Source organism: Pteropus vampyrus, unplaced genomic scaffold (genome assembly GCF_000151845.1).
Source record: "Pteropus vampyrus isolate Shadow unplaced genomic scaffold, Pvam_2.0 Scaffold107, whole genome shotgun sequence".
In the NCBI taxonomy this organism is placed as follows: Eukaryota; Metazoa; Chordata; class Mammalia; order Chiroptera; family Pteropodidae; genus Pteropus; species Pteropus vampyrus.
Window position 1 is genome coordinate 4,900,999 of NW_011888888.1, and position 10,260 is coordinate 4,911,258.

A 10,260-nucleotide genomic window follows, 5' to 3' on the forward strand; every position below is an offset into this window, starting at 1 on the left:
TCAGAAGATATGGCTTCAAACTCCAGTTGTGATATATAATAGCTATCTGTCCTCATATAAATCATTTAACCTAGCTGAAGCTCAGTGATTATAAGGCTTAAACTATAAAAAAATGTGTGAGAATGAAAAAAGCTAAAAAAATTATTTAAAGAAAATAAGTTTTACTTTTTGCCACTGGTTTACCATACGATGCCAGCATGTTCTAAAAATTCTAGTTAATTTTGGTCAACAAATGTAACAAATGAGGTAGCAAAAATAACCATATACAAATATCAGTCTGCTTTGTTATTTATCCAGAGGCAAAACATAAGCCATACCACAAAAAAATATTTTGGGAGTTTGAAGTTCACAATGTCATTCAAATGCAAGATTTTGAAGAATTTTTTTTTCTTAAGCTAGTCATAACATTCAACAGTCTCATCAATCTTGGTTTAAAAATGCTTATTCTGAATGGTTTCTAAATAACTAAATACTTTAAAATATATTAAAAAGCAATCTTCTAGTATCATGAGAATATGATAAATAAAAGTAGATGTTCAAAAGAGGAACAACACCTGAAGAGATGTTAGTTGAATAGATTATTTGCTCAATGGTTAGTCTTTTTGAAAAGCTTGAGAAAAAGAGAATAAAATTATACTGTCATTACACTCATATAAAACAGGTATCACCTTAAAACGTTTCTAAAATGTTCTTTCTATAAAGCGTTTTGTTTAAATATATAAATTGTTGTAAACAAATCACATTTTAGAACTTCTCTATACATTAATTTGGAATAAAATCCATAGCAATTAAGACTTTATACTGGAAAATTATTGTTAGGATCATAAATATATTGGCCAGTGTGGGCCCCAGGCCTGGCTGGTCCTGGGTCTGGCTGTGGTCCAAGCTCGCAGCTAAGAATAGCACCCCAGATTTAGAATGTTACATTAATGTAGCAGGGCGCTTGCACCCAGCTCATGTAAGCATGATTCAGCTTACTGTGTCATTCATGTGTGACAGAATGCCACTATTGTTCTCTGACATATATAAAGCCCACGCGGTCCCCTAAAGCAGAAGCATGCTCTCTGCAATAAAGTTGGTGCCTGACATTTCATTCTCATGTTGGACTCTTGTACATTCTTTCAATTGGACGTCTCACCACCAAAACCATCTCTTCTCAATCAGCTTGGCACTGACAGCCAATCTGGTTCCCTAACCCTCTAGCCCTCCAGCCTTCACATCTGGGGCACTTGAATTCCACCTGCAGTTTCAATTCCACTTCAGGCCATTCCATACTAGAAAAACAAATGAGGACAGACTCTTGTTGCAGCATCAAGATCCCTTCCACTGGAGTGAGGAAATATGCTTTAGGTCATTTATGGGGTGGAGGTGAGGTACAGAGTCCCCATGAAAGATTAATCCCCATCGGCCCTGGGTTGAAGGTTTCCAGTGAGGTCAATGTGCTACTGTGAGTCTAACTCTTCCTTATACCTTAATTTGGTATTTTAGTCCAGGAAGTGAGTAGAGGCTGCCATAGCTCTAACTAAAAGTTGATTCAGAAGAAGAGATGTTCAGTGCATCCCACCCAGGAGTTAGGATGCTCAGACACACCTTATTAAAAACATTCGGGAAATATGCAGACTTTAAGAACTCCACAGAATGTGCAACGTGGCCATAATTGCTCTTCCACCTGTTTTTCTAATAGCATAACTAGAATGGAAGGGGACTATATGCTCGTATGAAAGTAGCATGGCCTGTTGGGGGAAAGCGGGGCGAGGAGAGGAAAGCTGAGAAGAATTTCTCTCTCCATTTAGTGTGGGGAAATTACCTTCTTTAAGGCAGAAATAGAGCCACTCTTATCCATATTTGTACCCTAAATGAATGTAACAACAAGGAAAGATGTCTACATCATATAACAAAAGTTTCTGAAACCTGCTGGCCAGCTAGAAAATTAACCTAAAAGATGCTTAGCAGAAAAGGCCTTGGAATTTATGACATTTGTCCCCTTTCACTTTATGTTTCATATGTGATTTGCTTATAATAATATTTATGGTTTCATACTTTATACTTGAATCCCTTAGTTGATTTTATGCCTGCTACCCTAGTTCCTTAGAGGTTTCAACTCACTGTCGTCCAAAGGGTCAGACTAAGAAGCATAGACACACTCACTGACTACTTGTGTGTATTAAGCAAGTTATTTTACTTGCCTGAGGCTCAGTTTCCTCATCTATAAAGTGATAATAGTCATACCAACTTCACTAGTTTTTCAAATTTTAAGAATGCCTCGAACATAGTAAGAAAATTATTACTATTGTTATTTTCTGTCGGTCATAGAAGCATTTTGTCTGGGCTTCTGAAACTGCTTGCTAAAGCCTCCTACCATCTGAGACTTCTGTTGCCTTCGTCCCATCTACCAAGACCCTGCCTGACACTAAAGTGTGGGTCTCTGACAGAACATGCTTTTCTTGTTGAATTTCCTTGTACATGCTGCTGTTAAAAGCTGTCTTGAGCACCTGTATCCACTGTCAGCTCCCAAGAGATCTATTAATATGTATCACCTGGCCACTCCCAGTCTGGCTACTCTACTGACTCAAAGTTTGGTCACTGGTTTTACTCAGTGAACACTCTATTGAATTTAGCAAAAACCAGTGATAAATCTAATGCACATTCTAGTGAAATTCAACACAGGTACTCTATAAAATTTCTTCACTTCAGCCACCCTCCTATTTCTAGATAACTTACAAACACACTTTAAGCTTCCACAATGCAAAACTGGAAATTGTTAAATTACTGAGGCTTAGCATTGCAAAATAATTGAAAAGAAGCTAACCATTTTTATTAACACACCCAGCATGTTCTCATATTCTTGCTTTTAAATTTAATTTGGAGCTTATGCTGAGTCGTGTCACAGAACTGGATTTATTTGTTTGGCGGACTCTCAAAAAATTCTAAATCTCAATTATAAATGCAGTGTTTTCCAAACCCAAACATACACACTCAAACACACATCACTATAAAGTCTATTTCAAAAATGATTTTTCATTCTTCTATTCTTTAACAGTTTTATTAATTAATGGGACTTAATGTTTATTATTATTATTATTATTATTATTATTATCAATGTAGTAAATGTGAATGATTTTTTTAATATTAGCAAACAAAATAACAATTTAATTGTTACCCCCAATCCATATACCTGAGTTCTGGGCTTTCCTGTCTTATGTGAAAATTGTTTGTGTTTCTGGCTAAATGAAGGAATAGTCCCTTGAAGTCATCTTTTCCAGGTCTCTAACTGGAAAGTCTAAGATTTTGAGGCTGGATTGTTGGATAACCTTTGCAAGGGTTAAAGGTCATTTAACTTTTCGAAAGCAGAGATTAACCTGATCTTTGGTGGTTATTGAGATGATTGTACATTAACTCAGCTGCTCCTAAAGAAAGAGTATGGGCCCTTGAGGGTGCTTGAGAGGGACTCGAACAGAGCGGTCTCTGAGGGCTCTAACTTTGGGAATTTTAGCAATAGTCCTTAGGGCTAACACTGTGGCCAGTAAAAAGGGACACCATAAGGGAATCTCTGACTAGAACAAAAATGCTTGATTAAGAGAAAAGCATAAAGAGCAATGGTGATGATGGTGAGAATCAGGGACCGAAAACCAGACATTTTTTCCATTATTTTGCCTGAGCAAAGCATAAGATTCTTATATAATACAAAAAGGGAACGAGAAGGCTGTAAACATGAGCTAATATGGACCTTGGGAGGTAAGGTCACAAGTTCTCCCTACCTATAAGAAGTATTCACAGATTTAACATGTCATATGATCTCATGTGTTTCATGGATCTGTGTCCTTGGCCCATCTATGCCTTTACCCAAACATACATCTAGTAGACTTGAGAAATTACCCTAGAATTAATATTTTTGCCTCAGTCTGAAGCAAGACTCAACAATGGGCTTCTGGCTGAATCACTCTATAATGAGTTCCTGTGAGTGTAAAATACCTGTACCTGGCAGGAAATGTAATAAACAAGTCAAATATCAACTATTTCTGAGTCAATCAACCAATTTGACAGTGCTGGTTCATACATTCCAAATTATAGAGTAAGAGGCAAGTCTGTTTGATCTGGCTTACAGAGCCTTGCTTAACTGCTCTCTCTGGCACCTCTTCCACGTGGCTGCAGTCCACAGAGGCACATCTTGTCGACTGCACGGAACCTTTGTTCAAAGTTTAAAAATTATAACTCTTCTCCTACCATGCGGCCACAACCTCATGAAAATGTTTTAGGGCTTGTTAAATGGCAGGAAGGTTTAATTTCAGCTATCACTTTCCCTTTTTGTCTGGGTGCCCTTGTATAGGAGATGAAATGCACAATCCTCCGTGGCATCCCTAATACCTTGTCCCGATTTCTGATATTGTTCTTTCCAAGTAGCAATATATAAGCAATAAACTTTTGTGATTATTTGAAAAATAATTACCCATAATCTTGCTATTAAAAATGTCACAATACTTAGATAAGCAGTGGAAAATTAGTGCAATAAAAGTAAGAATTACTCGCATACATTTCACAAGGCATATTTATCAACAAAAGATGAATGGCATTACTGTGGAAATTTAGGAATAAAAGTAGAATCATATACTTGAAATCAACCTTAGAAATAAAAAAACAAATGTTAATGGAAAAGAAAATAGACATTAGGAAGTAGCAGAATGCTAAATGTAAGGATCTTTAGAAGAAAAATAGAGATTGGACAAAAACAAAGGGAGAAAAGTAAATGATATGGAGTGAAGAAATGCTTCATGTAATGCATTTAAGATATCCTGGAACTTGAACTAAGCTGTCAGATTATAATCATAAATTTGATAGAACAGTTTCCACATTTCTAAAAGCTATTATATATCTTTCCAGAATATCAGAATAATAAAACAGGAAACACTAAATAAGTTGACATCAGTTATAAAGAAAGGAAACTAAGAAATTATTCTAAATCCTCTTCAAGCACCTACGGTGTTATATTAAGAATGCTGAATATTCATCTCCCTAGAGAATTTTAACAGGAAAAACAATATATCATTAGAAGAAATACCTCTCAGTAGTTAAAACAAATAAAAGAAACAATAATAGTGAAAAAATTAAAAGAAAATAGGCAAGAGTTAGTAAAATATTCATAAACCGCTTTTTGTAAGCACTATCATTTACCTTTTGGGACTTGAGCAGCAAAATATTCAAAATCTCAATGGTTTCTGACACTATTTACTTTTTGCTCACACAGATAATTCAGGACAATCTTCCCATCTAAAGATCCTTAATTTAATCACATTTTAAAAGACCATTTTTTTCCCCCCCAAATAATATAAAGTTAAAGGTTCCAAGTAGTAGGAGCCGATATCTTTGGGAGCCATTATTCGGCCTACTAGTTTACCTATACATTTTACCTATGGTGAAAAAAGAAAATAAATAGCACTAAACAAACAGAACAATCTATTATATATGCCATATGTTAGGAAAAACTGTCAGCTTTAAGAATTAGTCAAAGTTCCTAGATACAAAATCAATGTGCAAAAATCCATAGAGTTCCTATTCTCTAATAATGAATTGTCAGAAAAAAAAGTGGAAAAAAAAATTCCTTTTGGAATTGCAACAAAAAGAATAAAATATCTAGGAATAAATCTAATGAAATATGTGAAGGACTTATTTAATTAAAACTATAACACCCTATTAAAAGAAATCAAAAAAGATACAAAAAAATGGAAAGATATTCCATGTTCGTGGATTGGAAAAATCAACATAGTTAAAATGACCTTATTATCTAAAGCATTATACAGATTTAATGCATTCCCCATCAAAATCTCATCGGCGTTTTTCAAAAAAATAGAACAAAAAATCATCAGATTCGTATGGAAGCACACAGATCTGAATTGCCAAAGCCATCCAGAGCAAAAAGAACGAGGCTGGAGGCATCACTCTGCCTGACTTCAAATTATACTACAAGTGATAATAATCAAAATGACATGGTATTGGCAGAGAAACAGACGCACAGACCTGTGAAGCAAAATTGAGAGTACAGAAATAAACCCATATTTATACGGGTAAATAATTTTCAACAAAAAAAAGCCAAAAGCATACAGTGGAGAAAAGAAAGCCTCTTCAATAAATGATGCTGGGAAAACTGGAAAGCCACCTGCGAAAGAATAAAATTAGGCTGTTGTCTATCACCACACACCAAAATTAACTCCAAATGTATTAACGATCTGAATATAAAAGCTTAAACAATAAATTGCATAGAAGAAAACATAGGAACTAAACTCATAGACCTTGGACTTAAAGAGGAGTCTATGAATTTGACCTCAAAGGCAAGGGAAGTAAAATTGAAAATAAATGAATGGGACTACATCAAACTAAAAACTTCTGCTCATCAAAAGAAACCATCAACAAGATAAAGAGACAATCATTCAAATGGGAAAATATATCTACAAACAATGCCTCCAATAAAGGCCTAATATCCAAAATATACAAAAAACTCATACAACTCAATAACAACAAAAGCAATTAAATAATCCAATCAAAAAATGGGCAGAGGACCTGAACAGACACTTGTCCCAAGAAGACATGTAAGTGACCGCAAACATGAAAAGATGCTCATTATCTCTAGCTATTATGGAAATGCAAATCAAAACCACAATGAGATACCATCTCACATCTGTTAGAATAACTGCTAACAACAGGACAAGTAATAATAAGTGTTGGAGAAGATGTGGAGAAAAAAGAACCCTCATACACTGCTGGTGGTACTGCAAATTGGTACAGCCACTATGGAAAACAGTATGGAGTTTCCTCAAAAAACTAAGAATTGATCTACCATATGATCTAGCGATCTCTCAAATGGATATCTACCCCAAAGACTTGAAAACTCATGTCCAAAAAGATATTTGCACATCGGTGTTCATAGCACTTTATTCACGATGGCCAGGACATGGAAGCAACCTCAGTGTCCTATGATAAATGATTGGCTAAAGAAGCTGTAGTACATATATACAATGGATTACTCAGCCATAAGAAATATTGCCATTTGCAACAATGAGATAATCATGCTAAGTGAAATAAGCCAGACAGAAAAATTTGAAAACCACATAATATCATTTATATGTGGGATATAAACCTAAAAGCAACAAACAAACAGGACAAACAAACAGAGACTCATGGAGGGTAGGGGGAATGGGGGAGGAGGGAGGTAGATGGGGTAAAAAGGGTCAAATATGTGGTGACAGAGAGAAATCTAACTATGGGAGGCGGACACATAATGCAATATATATATGCCTTACTGTTAAATTGTACACCTGAAGCACTGGATTCATTAACAATGTCACCAAAAAAAAATAAAATACGTACATACATACATACATACATACATACATACATACATACATACATAAAAATGACTTGGGACAAAAAAAAGAATTAGTCAACAATAGTCTAGGCACCTTGTAAATCTTTAACACAATACAGAGCCACTCAGTTGCTTAGTTTTGAAACAGCCTGCTTAGAGGAAATGGACATTGGTTGCCTGATGTGATTTTCAGTGCCCTAAGCAGAGGATCTTTTGATTCATTTTTAAATTTTAATACAATTTTAACATAATTATAATTACTAATATTCAAAGATTTCTCTATCATCTATATCATCTATCTATATCTATCATCATGTATTAGTCATCTATCTATCTATCTACCTATCTATCTATTTATCTATCTATTTATCATATATGTAGTTATCTAGTACTCATAGCACCTTGCACAGTGGTGTTTAATCGTGTTGTTGAATAAATGTATGAAAATAGATATAATCTCATTCCCTTTAGAGCTTACAGCCTAAAGATCATGGAATGTAACCTTGTCCTCCTTATCTTTCGATGCCTGTCAATTTTTGATATAAAAATTGAGACCTGTAAAGGTGGAGTGATTTTAGCAAACCTTCAAGGAGAAAGGAGTACTGTTCTTTCCAGCTTCTCAGAAGGAAGTAAAATTTCTATTTGTCAGAAACATGATGAAACAACAAAAGTAAATATAACTGCTACAATCATTGCGAACACAACCTTTTATTTTAATAACAACCATGGCAAAATTTTCATATGAGAAAAAAATTTTTCTTATTACACCTTCCTCAGATCTACATGGTCTTTTTCTCTTCGAGTGGCTATATGAAGGAAGAAATTAATGATTAGCAGATATTTGGTCCTGCCCAAAACGTGCATGGAGACATTTGGTCCACATCAAATGGCCCTTGATATTTGGTCCTGTCAAAAAGACCACACTTAGAAAATGTTCCTGGTTTCAAACAGCCTATAACATTTATTTATACTTTGGTTTACAGGATTACTACATAAAAAACACTATCGTGTTTTATTGGCTCAATAATTGTGTTGTAGCTCTATTGCCAATAACAAAGCTTCTTATCTTAGTAGCCTCGCTGGTCATGGCACACATGGTTAGGTAGATGAGTCAGTGTGAACCAAATGTTTCCAGGGATGTTTTGGACAGGACCAAATATCAAGAACATTTTGTTGTGGACCACGTTTTTCTGTGGCCATTTTGAATAGGACCAAATATTCTACAAGGAAAATTATTTTTCTTCGTTGTTTTTGTTTTGTTTTGTTTTGCGTCTCTGAGAAGCTTTTCCCTTAAGAACTATCAAACAAAGGCCTTGATATGACAATTTGCAGGAAAAAAAATGCAAAACTTTCAATTTAATAAAAATGCAAATTAAGATACTAATGAGATAACTATTCGTCCACAAATTGCACTTTCATACATTGCTAATAGTTATAAATTAAAACAGAGAAGTCTTTAAAATGTCTACCAATTGATCTAGGCATTCCATTTCTAGAATTTTATTCTAAAAAATAAGAATGTGTGAAAAGATTTATCCATAAATGTTTATCACTACATTGCTTATAATAACAAATAATCAATAACATTTATGTCCATCATTAGAAAATTATTTAAATATAGTTCATCCATTCAAAGGAACATTCATAAAACAGTAAAAGCGATTATATAGGTTAGGAATCAGCAAACTGTGGTCCATTGGCTAGTTGCCAATTTTTTTTTTTTTTAATAGTCCCATCACCTATTTATATTTTAGGCCACGTACATTTTTTAAACTTTATAATTTATTATAATTTCTTTTGAAAAATTAAAATCATTTTCTTTCTTAAAATTAAGTTCTATGAGTGTTGGATGGTGCCAGAGGTCAGAGGTAAGACTGCACAATGAGGGCTGTGAAAAATAACTGGAAGTTACAAGAAGTCAGTTTGTAATCTAGAACACCAAGGGATTAAAATTTGGAAATAGATTTTAAAAAACCTTTTTATTTTATTTTACAGGAGAACTTTTATTTACATAAATCAAAGTATTTCATCTCCCTTTTATCTTACCCCAAATCTTCTAAGATTATAAAGGTCAGTTATTACCGTCTTCCTTTTACAAATGAGGAAACTGAAATATAGTAAGATAAAATTACTTTCCTAACATCATATTGGAAAATGTGTAGTATAGTCATTCTTAGTTATTATGACTATCAGCCAAGTATTTATTAAGGAATCCTCATGCTCAATATAAAGAAAATAAAATAAAAGGCAGGAAAGAAATGCTGCATTTAAAATTGAAAATAAATTTTAAATTAAAGATTGTTACATAAAATTTATAGGTCAATGAAAGTCAACCCAGCAAACTTGGAAGTATCCCAGAGTGTTAGAAAACTATCTGAAAGGACATTGTCTTGGCTGGTTTAAACTGTTAATTAATGTTCTTTAATTTTCCTCTAGTTCTACAATTTTCTTAATGAAAAAAACTGTCAAAAGATTAATGTTGCTAATGTAATATATACCAACATTTCTGTATTGACTCTTGCAGTAGAGATGGATTACAATGTATCTGGAATCCAGGTCTCTACCTTAATGTTTAATTCCCATGAGGCTAGGAGGATGTTGTTGCCCGGCAATCATGCTCCACACAATTTGTGAATCTGCATATCCCTTCTCTGTCTTTACGTGAACTCAACATAAAAATATGTAAATACAACTTGTTCCCTTTTGCCTCCCAACCCTTTAACTATAGAAAATATCAAATGTTATAAATACACTTGTGGAGAGGCCAGGGATGTAGTAAAGATGAGAAGTGCGAGCACAAGAGAGAGACAAACCATGACCTAATAATTCCATATGCTTTTGCAGATAATGGTGGTGATAGTGTAATTAAAATCAAAAAACGAAAAGACCTTAAAGAAGATAAA